The sequence below is a fragment of the Sminthopsis crassicaudata genome, chromosome 2 (genome assembly GCF_048593235.1).
Source record: "Sminthopsis crassicaudata isolate SCR6 chromosome 2, ASM4859323v1, whole genome shotgun sequence".
In the NCBI taxonomy this organism is placed as follows: Eukaryota; Metazoa; Chordata; class Mammalia; order Dasyuromorphia; family Dasyuridae; genus Sminthopsis; species Sminthopsis crassicaudata.
In genome coordinates, this window is record NC_133618.1 from 258,631,651 (window position 1) to 258,640,605 (window position 8,955).

At 40.2% G+C, this 8,955-nt stretch overlaps 1 long non-coding RNA gene across 1 annotated transcript; it reads right to left on the reverse strand.

The window, feature by feature from the left end:
- Nucleotides 1-372: 372 nt before the first annotated feature.
- LOC141553392 (uncharacterized) lies at nt 373-6,051 on the reverse strand. Its single transcript, XR_012485445.1, has 6 exons — nt 5,786-6,051; nt 5,004-5,181; nt 3,335-3,414; nt 2,988-3,104; nt 1,422-1,523; nt 373-595 (listed from the first exon to the last, which is right to left on the reverse strand). It is a non-coding gene; the product is annotated as an uncharacterized LOC141553392 (long non-coding RNA).
- Between the last annotated feature and the right edge of the window lie 2,904 nt (nt 6,052-8,955).

Consider the following 8,955-nt stretch of genomic DNA (forward strand, 5'->3'; position numbering starts at 1 on the left):
TCTGCCGATCAGGAATCTTTTCTCATGAGCAAATTTAACCACCAAGAGAATTGGCCCAAGATTCAGTCACACAGCTAGCCCTGCTACTTCTTTTAGTGTTTCTCTCATTGTAAAGTAATAAATGGGTATCTGGTTTATAAATGGATCTCTTATGAGTTTTACTGGGATACTCATTTCCTCAGAGTATTATCATTCCTAGGGGAACTGAAGAAATTGAATTTCTGAATCTGCAAAATTTGAGTATGAGACCCTGGACTCCAGGGGAAACCACTGCGCAGAGGTATCCTTGGCACAAAATGAACAACTGGCTGTTCTTTTAGCTAAAATAAGATCCCATTTTCTCTTCCCCACTTCAAGAAATTCAGACTCTAGTTCTTGATAATCTGCATTTATTGTCCCCTGAAGGGAGATCCGAGGTAAGAATCCCAAGCAGCCTCTATGGTAAAACGTAGAATGGAGCCAAGATAGCCATACCGAGAAACAGATAAGAGCAGGGACCAGGTGTCTCCAGTTCTCTAGCAGCAGATGGACAAAGATGGAGGTGGACTTGGTAGAGGGAGCCAAGGTGGGCTGTAGACTATGGAACTTGAGATATCTGAGAAGCAGCCAGAAATGGAAGAATGAGATCTAGGAAATAGGGGAAGGTTTAGTGTGGGCCTGGGTGCTGGTTTGACATGGTTTAGAGATGACACAGGAACAGAAAAAGACCGAGACAAGAAAAAGAAAAAAAAAAAAAAAGAAAAGAAAAAGAAAAAGACACAGATAAATAAGGGACAGAGAGAATGGAGTACAGAGAGAACTAGGGACAGAGGCAGACAGCGATGGGAAGGAGAAGAAAGTAGGAAGAAAGCCTCAAAGAAAAGGATACAGAGATAGAGTAAATGGGGAGAAAGAAAATGAGATAGAGAAAATGAGAATAAATCTAAGAATAGTGATAGGATAATGAGACAGCAAGGGAAAATTGTTAGTCAAATACAGAAACAGAAAATATACAAGGAATAATAAGTGTTAATAACTCACGTGTCTATATCAGAGAAGAAGAAAAATAAAGAATAACCTTTAAAGGAAGAAGGTGAAATGGAGAAAAAAAATTGCACAATAGAGAAGAGAGGAAGAGGGAGAGAGAGGAAAACAGGGGGAAGATGACAAGGAGACAGATCCTAGGGGCTCCTATCACTTCTATGCCCAGAAGGCCCAGGCCCTCTAGTAAACATCCTTCCCTTCAGTGTTCCTCTAGGTTTTAGGGGACTCATACTCACATCATACTTGGGTCTAATCATTGATACACTTCTCTGGGGCAGGTGAAATTTGGGAGGAACCAGAGAAATGGAAGTTGTCACTGGGGGCAGGGACAACTCTCTGGCCTCCAAAGACATATTTCCTCCCATCCCCAACCCCATACACACCATCCTAGACCTTACCATCTTTGTGAAGGAAGAGAAGGAATTCATCAGAGAGGCCCAATGATTGGGCAAATTTAATGAACTTTTCCTTTGGCCCACGTCTGAGTTCTTTTGTTCTCCCTATAGCAAAGGAGGCAACAAAGCTTCAGTCCCTGAGGTTTTCTCCCAGAGAGTCCAGCTCCTCAACTTATTTCTGCCTCCAATACTCATCCCAATCCCTCAACCTTGTCTTGAGCTCTAACTGAGCCCTGTCCTGAGACCTACTCACATATGCTTGGCGTCCTACTCATCAAGAGAAGGATCTAGAAATGGTACAAGGACTCATGGGGGAAAGAGCCACAGCTTGAGATTCTAAGATGTGGGTGACATATTGCTGACTAGAACTTGGGGTTAGTGACTCTATGTGGGAGCTAAGTTCCACTCTCTTTAAATATAGGTCATTTGGTCTCAGTGAGGGAGATAAGGACTCTGTGAAAGAAGGGAAAGGGGTCAGTCAATCAACAAACATTTATCAAGCACCTACTGCGTTAAGTAAAAAAATCAGTGAAAGGAGGGGGCTCAGCAAAAAATGTGGGGGAGGCACATTGTTATTATCTCTTTTGGGGAATTATAATAATAGTCCCTTTCTCTCCTTCTATGTGCATGTATGTGCATATATGAATACAAGTATATATATGTACATGTATATCACACACATGTGGGTATAACTATACATACATGTGTATATATGTATACACACATAAATATCTTTTAAAATAACCAGTCTTTGTGTATTACTTTAAAAGCTGCAAAGCACTTAACATGTTATCTGATCTTCACAATCCTGTAAAATAGATTCCATTATTATAATAATATCCATCATCATATAATAATATTATTATACCTATTATTACTATTTTATAGATGAGGAAACTGAGGCTGTGAGAGGTTATATGACTTGCCCAGGCACACACAATTAGCAAGTTTAAAGGCAGAATTTGAACATAAGTCTTCCTCAGATCAACTCTAGTGTCATATCCATTGTACTATCTAATTGCTGTATATATTACATATGTATATTTATCTATATATCTACATATAGGAGCTAAAATACATACATATGCCTGTATATTTATATAGATATATGCATGTGCATATAAAACATATACATGTGTATATAGCATGTATACATATAGCATGGTATATATATGTGTGTGTGTGTGTGTAACTATATACCTAAGTGTTTGTATGTATTTTAAAGCTCACAAATCACTTTCTTCTCTATAATCCAGGTGGTGTTGGTATTGTTCATCTTATTTAATGGATGGAAAAATTGAGAATTTAAGTGATGTGCCCACTAGCACCCAGTTAGTAAATGATAATATGAGGACTTTGTTTTCTGACTCCATATATTCCATCAGATTGCACCTGACTCTGGGAAGCAGTGGCTGATGGGGGAGAGGGGCTCATTGAAGGGGAGGGAGCTCAGGGATTCTTTCTTCTTTTCTCACTCTTGCCTCCCACTCAGGAATTCTTTTGGGGTATGGGAGGAAATAGCCAAGGATAACACCAGCAAAGGAATTGGAAAAACAACTAAAGACATACCATATAGGCTTGCCATGAAGTTCACCTTGTTCTTTTTGACACTGAGAAAGAATAGTATGGCAAACTCGTCGTAATTGGTCTTCACCACTCTGAACACATACTTCGTAACACCATAGGCTGGTCCCAGTGAGAGAGGGGGGGACATGGTCAGAGACTCAGAACTCAGGAGGTCTGGTCCCCATCTGAGACCCCAAGGTCCCCTCTTCTGACAGTGCTTCATCAGAGGGAGAGGATGACACTAGAATCCTCAACCCCAACCCCAGGCAGAAGATGTTATTGGGCAATATCCCTTTCTCAGCTATGATCCCCCCACCTGAGCAACTTGCCTGAGAGGTCCCCACACTTACCTTTAAAATTGTCCAAGGCAAATTGACCTGGTTTGCCCTTTGGGACAAAAGTCCTGAGCCCAATATCACAGGACTCACCCCTGGAAAAAGGAATGGGGTATGTGTATGTATGGTGGGGTCCCCCACACTCTGGCTCCTCAGATACCAGAGTAGACACTTATCAGATTACTATGTAAGACATGTGATGGGCCCCAGTGTAGGCAAGATGGAATCCTGGAGCCCAAGGGCTTCAGGTGCTTGGAAAGAAAGGGGAGCAGATCTTTCCCCTGCCCAACCTTCTCTCTTCCCCCAAGTGCATCCCTCACATGGTCAGATTGGAGATAACTCTGTAGCTGTGGTCTGCTTGTAGCTGGTATATAGCAGCATACATCTTATAGTGTCTCAGGCTTTCAGTGTTGATGTTTCTCCCTGCCAGGCCGATGACATACCATTTCCCTTGGAACTGAAGGGAAAGTTGGTGATTGGAGGTCCACATGAATAGAATGCTGAGCCTATGTAGTTCCTATGCTGCTCTAGCAATTATTTTATAGGACTCATATGCAGTACAACCCCAGAGAACAGAGAACCTGGAAGTGGCCTAGTGGTTAGTGAAATGAAAAATAGTGTAGATCTCAAGGAATATTCAACCTACTATTAGGAAAAGTAATTCAAGATAGAACATTAAAGGGAGAGAAGGGAAGTCTAGACAAAATACCCTGAGAAGAGAGGAATAAGAGAAGACTTTTAATTGGGTAAGAGCAGAGAAAGCTTCCTAAAAATTGGTCTCATGACATGTGTCTGATAATTGAATGTGGGATTTTTATGGATTATTGCCATCCTGGATGATAAGAAAGAGCAGAAGAAAGAACATCATATTTGGCTTCAGGAGACTTGGATTTGAGGCTCTGCATTGTAACTTACTATCTGTAGTAAACCCCTTGGCTTCTCGGGTCCTCAATTTCCTCCTCTTTAAAAGTGAGGAGCTGGAAAAAGATGGTTTTTGAGATGCATCAACCAACAAGCATGTAGCAATCACCTGGCATATATTAGGAATTATGCTACATGCTAGGAATACAAAGACAAAGGTGAAATAGTTCCTGCCCTCCAGAAATTTATGTTATAACACGAACACAAAGTAGATACAAGATTATTTAGGAGTTTCTCCTAGCTTATGGCATTCTAAGTCCTGTATCTGCCCTGAACAATTAATACTCACACAGACTCCAAAGAGTGTGGAGACCACATCTCCCCCATCCAATTGGTAGCTTCCTCAGGACTAAAATGTCTCTAACAGAGCTGGGATCAGAACTTTAGTCTTTCTTTCTTTCTTTCTTTCTTTCTTTCTTTCTTTCTTTCTTTCTTTCTTTCTTTCTTTCTTTCTTTCTTTCTTTCTTTCTTTCTTTCTTTCTTTCTTTCTTTCTTTCTTTCTTTCTTTCTTTCTTTCTTTCTTTCTTTCTTTCTTTCTTTCTTTCTTTTTCTTTCTTTCTTTCTTTCTCTTTCTTTTCTTTTCTTTTCTTTTCCTTTTCTTTTCTTTCTACCACACAACCTTACTCTTTGTATAGATCTTTATCACTACTCTCCCTTCCCTTCTTCTCAAGTGTTATAAAACAGGAATTTGACATAAAACTGCACCCTCACCCCCATCCCTGCCCCTCTTATCATACCTATAGTTCTAGTGGACTCCACTTACCTTCTTTGCTTGGAAATCAAACTGCAGAGGAATTTTTGAGAGGACTGGTGCAGAAGTCTGGAGATGATTATTTAGGGACCCAAGCAGGATTATTCCTGTCCACATTGGACTAAGAGACATCTTTCTTCTAGTTGGTTATATCACAGGGGAGATCCTGAGAAAGTGTTGAAGGCTGGACCTGTTCATGTATGGAAGAAGGTACATGAAGAACTTGGCTTTTAATGGGCTCAGCTTGGTGCCTGGCCACTAGTCAGTTAATTCATTCATTGCTATATTTAGCAAAGGTTATCAACTTGTAGAGCTAAAGCTTACCCCCCTTTCTTTTGTTGGTTGGTATTTCAAAAGATGGAAAAGGAGAGAAGGAGAGCAAGAAGGTTCTGTTGGTGGGGAGAGGAGGAAGAAGAAAGAGACTGAGAAGAAGACTCCATGATGATTTCTTCCCTAGCTCCTCCTAGTTTTGTGTCCCTAAAAAACAGGATAGGAGCAGCTAGGTGGTGCAGTGGATAGAGCACCAGCCTTGAATTCAGGAGGACCCGAGTTCAAATGTGATCTCAGACACTTAACACTTCCTAGCTGTGTGATCCTGGGCAAGTCACTTAACCCCAGCCTCAGGAAAAAAAAAAAAAAAAAAGCAAAAAAAAAAAAAAAGCATAGTTTTAAGTACTCCATTTACCCATTCATTCATTTAAGCAAGTATAGAATAGATATCCACCACAGAAAAAATGTAGCTAGAAGACCAGGGAGCCACAACCAGTCCAGCTCTGTTCTTTGGGGGTTTCTACCTCTGTTATTGTTGTCCTGTTCAGGAGAGAGGTCAAATGATTTTCTTCTACTCAAGTAGTTGGGCAGAATCCATCCATTATCAGGTAACTGATGAGAAGCCAAGGAATACCTGTCTCTGCCAAAAGTAGAATGGGCTATTTATCATAGCCAAACAGAGGAGTGTAGGAGGACAGAGTGGGAAGGCTGGCAGGTTAAAGAAACCACCTTCTTTCATAGGCATATCAAGAATGTGGTGTCCCTAGCACGGAATGTCCTGTGTTCTGGTCCTCAGGCCAATGGGACAGGATCACCAAGAATATTGTTTAGTGAAAAGGATAGGTCTCCTCCTCTATTCAAAAGCCTCCAGACTTTTGGCACACAGAGAAATGGGGTCCTCTGAATAGAAATTCCAATCTAGAGGGATAGAGCCAAGAAAGTACAGAATGCCTTGGCATTCAAAGCAGAGCCTGTCCAGCTGACAGGACATCCCTGGGGCAGGAAGAGAGAACTCATATTCACTCATTCCCAGATGGTCCACATGAGGGGCCTGGCCTAAATGAACTTTTAAGGTCCCCCTCAGCTCTAAATCATCTGTGTCCTGTCTCTACGCTCATGGCCCTACAGGGGATGTAGCACGTGGACCCCCAAGTAGTAGGAGGTGAGGATGGGGTCCTTAGTCATTGCTACCCCTTTAGCTCCAGAGGTGCTCTCAATCTTGCTCAGAATGAGCCCAGGAAGGAGAAGGGCAGGTCTGGAGGTGAGTGTGACAGTGAGAGTTCAAAGCCGTTCTAACCTCATTGCATGATCCCTACTGTTAGCTTTAGTAGGAATATGGTCAGCAGGAAGAACTCAAGCCAGATTCCTACCAGGCTGTGTGAGGAGGGGGCAGCAGATGGGTTCCAGATGGATCCACTCTGTAGATAAACATGATGATGACAGGGCAGTTTTATCTGGAATTTCACAAAGGTTGGGGAAAGGGTAAAAGGTTGGAATTCTTCCTCACAACCATCACCCATCAGAGCCCAAATAGGACCCCCTTGGTAGAGGCTACAAAGTTATAGAATAGATTATCATATAGGCCAGAGATTCTTAAATTGATATCTATGGACTTTTACATTTTTGAACTGTTATGCTACCTTTTCTCCTTTGCTTTACTTGAATTTATTTTTGAATTAAAAAAAATTTATTTTTTCAATTAACAAGCATTATCTGTTTTTCTGTCTCTCTGTCAAAGACATGTCTCTGTTTCTCTCTCCCATCACCCGCCTCACCAAGATGGTGGTGGTGGAAACCAAAAGATCCTGCAACAAACACACAAGCAAAATACATTTCCCATCTTCACCATATCCAAAACTTAATGTGCCCCCCTTCATTTCCAGTCTATCACCTCTCTATTAGGAGGTGGGTAACATTCTAAGTCATTAGTCATCTATTTTAATCAGTGTTTTTAACTCTTTCAAAATTGTTTGCTTTTACAATGCTGTTATTATGGTATAAATTGTCCCCCTAATTCTTCTCAATTCTGTAACAATTCAAATGAGGGGATGCCAACTATCCTCATCCCTTCCTTGTGCTTTCTAGTTATTGGGATAATGGTTCTTCTACTTTTCTTCCCCTCCCCCCCTTTTTAGCCTTCCTTCTCTCCTTTCCTTTATCCTTTTAAAATGATGAAAACATATCAAAAACATGACCAGGCCCTTCAGCTCATTTGAATTCCCCTATGAACCCAGCTGACATTAAAGTTCTGAAAGGACATTTGTATCATTACTCTCCTCCATTAAAAGCAAAGATCATCCTTTATAAAGGCTTTTCTGATTATCCACTAGTATTTGTTTTTATGTTCTCTTTATGCCTATATTTATATTTCAAAATTTCTACTAAGCTTAGGTCTTTTTAACAATATTTTTTGAAAATCTTCTATTTTTATCTCTTTTGCTTTTTTAGAATATTATATTCTAAGATATCTCCTTTATAAGCAGTAACTGCCAAATCTTCTGTAATCCTGACTATGGCTCCTCAGTATTTAAACTCTTTCTTTCCAACTTACTGAAGCATTTTCTTTTTGATCTGAAAACTCTGAATTTTGGCTATAACACTCCCAGGAATTTTCATTTTGGGATTTCCTTCAAGTTGGTGGATTCTTTCTATTTTAATTTTATTCTTTAATTCTAAAAGACAAAGCAGTTTTCATTTATGATTTTTTGAAATATGAAATATAGGCTTTTTTGGTCTTGATTTTTAAATAAGTTGATGATCCTTAAATGAGTTCTCCTTGATCTGTTTTCCAGTTCAATTGCTTTTGATATTTTATAGCTTTCATTTTCATTTATTCCTCAATCTTTTGACTTTGTTTATCAGATGGTCTCATGGAATCATTAACTTCTTGTTGAACCATTCTAATTTTTAGAGGGTCTGTTATTTGGGTGAAGTTTTATAACTCTTATCCCAAAATATTCATTCTCTTTTCAAGATTAACCTCCGTGGCTTTCATTTCCTTCAAAATTATTTCCCTCTATTGCTTTCATTTAATTTATAATATCATTTCTACTTATTTTAAAATTCTTACCTTATTTCTTCCAAGAATTCTAAATGATCTTGTGGCCAAACTGTTTATCTTTAAAGCTTTGCTTAAAGGCAGAGTTTTGGATTTATTCTTCCCTTCTGAGTCTGTCTTGGGCATCCCTAGCATCCATATTCTTTTTTGGTTTAGTTATTTTTCTACTGATCTTCTCTGGGCACCCTGACATTGTTGAACTATCTTGGGATTCTTTTGGGGCTGAATTGGCATTCTGATGCCTCTGAGAAACACCCTGACCCCTCTTCCCTTGTGGTGGTGACTGACTCTATGATCTCCTCTGCCTGACTGGGTCAATTGGGTGCTTTGTTCATTTCCTAGCTTCTGAAACAGTTGATCTAGGCTGAGTCTAAGTCCAAAGTCCATTCTGGGAATCTGTGTGTTGCAGGACTAGCTAGGAGCTCTAGGCATGAAATCTGAGTTCCTGATCCTCTGAAAGACCCTTCACTTTTGTGCTTGATGGCTAGGTGATTAGCTCTATTCTCTGCTGCTGGTCTAGCTTAGAACTCTGGGCATTGTGTCTGGAATCTGAGTCCACTCCCATCCCAGAAATCCTGCCCCAATTACTTGTCTTTAGTCAAATTTATGACCTTGGACTGGAAAGATGTCCAATGG